Genomic DNA, 5,670 nt, shown 5'->3' with positions numbered 1-5,670 from the left:
TGATCTTGCCTGGAGAATCCCAGGGACGGGGGAGCCTGGTGGGCTGCCATCTATGGGGTCTCACAGAGTCGGACATGACTGAAGTGACTTAGCAGTAGCAGTAACCATATGGTAAAATAACGAAAAGAATAATCCAAATAGATTGGAAAGAAAGAAGTAAAACATCTGCTCAAAGGTCCTCTGGTGATTTTTAAAAAATTTTAATTGATAGATAATTGCTTTTCAATGTTGCGCTGGTTTTTCCTGTACAACAACGTGAATCAGCTATGGTGATTTCTTTCTACTTAAGCTTCACCCTCTTGCTTGATCCAGTCTGGTGTCCTGTGTCACATTGCTTCAGCTCACTTCTGATTTCCACAGTAACTGCAGCGGACAGTGCCATGCTAGCTCATACTAACAATATTGTCTTGACAATATTGTGCTGTGTGTGTTTTCACTTTCTGCCACACGTAAATCTGCCTGGCCAAGCACTGCTAAGTGTGGGGATTAACATCCCCAGGGGCAACCTTCGATTAACGGGTGTCTGGAGCTTATGGGTATATACCCTTTCCTCCCTCCCTGCAGGGAGATAATATTGGAAGGCATTTTGTATGCTTCTCAGGTGGTTCTGGACAAGTCAGGCCCATAGTGAGAGCCTTGATAACACACCTTATATTAGCTTGCACATTCCCTTTCTCATCCTAGTTTTCTCATTCTTGCTCCCTGGGATTACATCCAAAATAAATTACTTGCACAAAAGTCCTTGCAGTAGACTCTGTTTTTTGTGGGAAGGCAGGAAACTCAAGCTAGAACTTTCACTGTGCTCTCCCTCTCAGAGCCTCCTCTTTCCTTATGCAGAACCGTCCCTTATGTCAAGACTCAGTTCAAGCTATCCCTTTGTATGTCCAAGATTTCAAGTGAAGCTTTGAAAAATTATTGAAAAGGTATAGCAGATTCTGTCTACATCAAGGGGCAGGGAATTTTTAGTTTTTCAGCTCACGTTTTTATAGAAAGGAAAACTAAGGACCTATGCCAAGATGTCAGAGATGGTTGTCTGAAGATGGAAGCAATGGGCACTTTGAATTTTCTTCTTTCTGTTACACGCTATTTTCTAAAATTTCTGTAACAAATATGTCTTAATTTTATAGTAAGGAAAAAATAATAAAAGTTAACATAAAAATTCAATCAAATGGAATTTGTAAAAGTAATTTTATTGAGGCGTAATTTACATACCATAAATTCACCAAATTTAAGGATACAAATTCAAGGAGTTTTAGGAAGTTTACCAAGTTGTGCAACCACTACCACATCCAGCTTTAGAACATTGTCTTCTCCCCAGTATGATTTTCATATCTGTTTACAGTTAATCCCCATTCCCACCCCAACTCTAGGCAAACATGAACCTACTTTTCTGTCATGAAAGATTTGTCTTTTCTGGACATTGTATATAAATAGAATATCACAGAATATGCAATCTTCTGTATTTGACTTTTTTAACGTAATATTTTTAAAGTTCATTCATGTTGTAGTATTTATCTGTATTTTGTACTTTTAAAATTAGTATTGATATTTCAATACAGCACTACTAAATTTTATTCATCTCTTCACTAGTTGAGGGACATTTGGGCTCTTTCCACTTTTTGCCTATTATGAATAATGCTGCTGTGAACAGCATTAATATATATACATTAATGTATAACTGTGGAAACATATGTTTTATTTTCTTGAGTAGATATGTAGCAGTGGATTTCTGAGCCATATGAAAAAATTATACTTAACCTTATAAGAAATTGCAAAATTGCTTTCCAAAGTGACTCTACTACTTCATATTTCTAACAGCAGTGTATGGGATTTCCTGTTTCTTCAGATTTTTTTGTCAGCACTTGTTATTGTCTTTTTATTTATTAACTTTTTACTAACTTAAGTATTGTGTTGTTGTTCAGTCATTCAGTTGTATCTGATGCTTTGCAACCCCATGGACTGCAGCATGCCAGGCTTCCATTAAATACAGTTAACTTAAAATACTTTATTAGCTTCAACTGGGCGTATACCCAGAGAAAACCATAATTCAAAAAGACACACGTACCTCAATGCTTATTGCAGCACTATTTATAGTAGCCAGGACATGCTGTTGTAACAACCTAGAGTGTTGTTATTACATGAAACAACCTAAATGTTTATTGACAGAGGAATGGATAAAGAAGATGGGGTATATATACACAATGGAATATTACTTAGACATAAAAAGGAACGAAATAGGGTCATTTGTAGAGACACCTAAAGACTGTCATGCAGAGCATAGTAAATCAGAAATAGAACACAAATATCATATATTAATGCATATATGTGAAATCTGGAAAAATTGGTATAGATGATCTTATTTACGAAACAGAAATAGAGACACAGATATAGAGAACAAATAAATGTATGGATACCAAGGGGGAAAGAGGGAGTGAAATAAATTGGGAGATTGGGATTGACATATATACATCATTGATACTATGTATAAGATAGATAGCTAATGAGAACCTACTGCATAGCATAGGGAACTCTACTCAATGCTCTGTGGTGACTTAAATGGGAAGGAAATCCAAAGAGAAAGGATATATGTTAGCTGATTCACTTTGCTGTACAGTAGAAACTGACACATACTGTAAAGCAATTATACTCCAATAAAAATTAAAAAACTAAAAAATAAATACTTTTCAGAGCCCCCCAAGATATTAATTTTACATGTTCTGTTCAGTTCAGTCGCTCAGTCGTGTCCGACTCTGCGACCCTATGAATCGCAGCACGCCAGGCCTCCCTGTCCATCACCAACTCCTGGAGTTCACTCAAACTCATGTCCATCGAGTCAGTGATGCCATCCAGCCATCTCATCCTCTGTTGTCCCCTTCTCCTCCTGTCCCCAATCCCTCCCAGCATCAGGGTCTCTTCCAATGAGTCAGTTCTTCACATCAGGTGGCCAAAGTACTGGAGTTTCAGCTTCAGCATCAGTCCTTCCAATGAACACCCATGACTGATCTCCTTTAGGATGGATTGGTTGGATCTCCTTGCAGTCTCCAAGGGACTCTCAAGAGTCATCTCCAACACGACATGTACAGCATAGTAATTAAGCATTTTTATAGATTATATTCTATTAAAAGTTATTATGAGATATGGCTCTAATTCTCTGTGCTATATAATATTAATATGTCTCTGTTTCTTAGCTATTTTATACCTAGTGCTTTATATCTCAGCCCTGTACCCCTAATTTGCCCCTCCTTTTTCTATTGTTTTGATCATAGCCATTCTGGTGGGTGTGAAGTGGTATCTTATTGGGTCTTAATTTGCATTTGCCTAATAACTAATACACCTTCCCTGGTGGCTAATAATGTTAGGCATCATTTTATGTGCTTATTAGTCATTTGTATATCTTCTTTGGAGAAATTTCTATTTAAATCTTATGCCCATTAAAAAAATTGGACTGTCTTTTTATTGAATTGAATACTTCCTTGTATTTTCTGGATACAAATTTTTTGCCATATATGTGATTTACAAATATTTTCTCTGTAGCTTGCTTTTTTACTTTCTTAATGACATCTTTTGAATAAAATTTTTTTGAAAAAATTTAAAATTTGGAATAATAAAGAATCACAGGACCTTGCAAAGATATTATCTAGAGGTCCCCTGCACCATTCATCCAGTTTAACTCCCAAATTTTGAATTTTGATAAAGTTCAATTTATTAAACTTTTTCTTTTACAGATCATGCTTCTTGGGTTGTGTCTAAAAAAAGCTTTTGCCTAACTCAAAGTTCTTGACATTTTCTCCTGTTTTATTTTAAAAGTTTTACAACTTCAGTTTTTACATTGAAGTCTCTGATTTCGAATCAATTTCTGAATATAGTGGGAAGGGTCTAGTTCATCTCTTTGTTCATTTTGCATGTGGATATTCAGTTGTTCCATCATCATTTGTTGAAAACTCTCCTTTTCTATCAAATTGCTTTTGTCAAAAATTAATTGGCCATAAATATAGGGGTTTATTTCTGGACTCTCAAATTTGTTCCATTGATCTATATGTTTACCCGTGTGTCAATACTAACCTATTCTGAGTACCGTAGCTTATATTAAATTTTAAGATTAGGAAATGAAAATTATCCAACTTTTTTGTTTTTCAAAAAATTTTGGCGATTCCATGCTTTTGGATTTCCTGCTTCCCAGGTGGCTCAGTAGGTAAAGAATATGCCTGCAGTGCAGGAGACACAGGAGACACGGGTTTGATACCTGAGTTGGGAAAATCTCCTGGAGGAGAACAAGGCAATCCACTCCAGTATTCTTGCCTGGAGACTCCCATGGACAGAGGGTTCCTTTTTTTTTTTTTGGACAGAGGGTTCTGGGAGGCTAGTCCATAGGGTCACAGTCAGACAGAACTGAAGTGACTTAGCACAGAGCACACACATACGTTTTAAGCACAGGTTGTCAACTTCTGCAAAAAAACCTGCTGGAATTTTGGTGGAGATTGAGTCGAATATAATGATCAATTTGGGGGAGAACTGCCATCTTAACAACATTGAGTCTTCCAAACAGTGAATATGAAATGTCTCATCTCTCCATTTAGAACGTATTTAATTTTTCTCAGCACTGTTTTGAAATTTTCAGTGTTTAAGACTTGTACTTCTTTTGCTAACTTTATTTATATGTCATATTCTTTGTAATATCATTGTAAATGGAATTGCTTTCTTATTTTTGTATTTAGATTGTTCATTCTCATATATAAAAATACAATTCATTTTTGTATACTAATCTTGTATTCTGTGACCTTGCTGAGCTTGTTTATTAATTTTAATAGGGGTTTGTGTAAACACATGAGTATATATTCCTTAGGATCTTCTACATTTAGAAACATGTTGTCTGCAAATAACATTTCCTTCTTCCTTTCTAATCTGGATATGTTTTATTTCTTTTTCTCGTAATTTTATTGGCTTGAACCTCTAGCATGATGTTAAACAGAAGTTGCAACAGCTGAAATTCTTGCATTTTTTTTACCATTAAAGTATGATATTAGCATTAGCTTTTCATAGATGCCATTTATCACATTGAAGAGGTTCTCTTCTCTTTCAAGTTTGTTGAGAACTTTTACTATGAACTAGATTTTGTAAGTGCTTTCCCTGCATTTATTCAGATAATTGTGGGTTTTTATCCTTTATCCTATTAATATGGTATATTGCTTGATTTTAAAATTTAAACCATCTTTGCATTCCTGGATTGAATGGTACTTCACCAGATTGCATAATCCTTTTTTATATGTTGCCAGATTCAGGATTGATCTGACTTTTAAAGATATCCTGACTTTGAAAGGAATACAAAAATTAACATTTAAGGTTTTAATTACTTATTGAAAACTAGAAAATTCAAGTATCAATTTTATTCATCATTAGGACCAATAACCCCAAAGTTTCAAAACATTTCTATTGAATATAATCTATTTTCCAGTTAACACTGTACAATGTGTTTTCAAACTATTCATTCTTTTTACACTATAGAGATATTTTATTCACCTGGATGAGAGGAAGTCAATTTAATTTTTCAAAAGCTTATTATTAATTTTTCAGTGACATCTTTGAGATCACTATTCATTTTATCATTATAATTACACATTCAAACTCATAATCTTTTTGAAAGGTAAAAACTCAGACAGTTCAAACTATGCC

This window comes from Capra hircus, chromosome 15, assembly GCF_001704415.2.
Source record: "Capra hircus breed San Clemente chromosome 15, ASM170441v1, whole genome shotgun sequence".
NCBI lineage: Eukaryota > Metazoa > Chordata > Mammalia > Artiodactyla > Bovidae > Capra > Capra hircus.
This window is presented reverse-complemented; position numbering follows the sequence as displayed.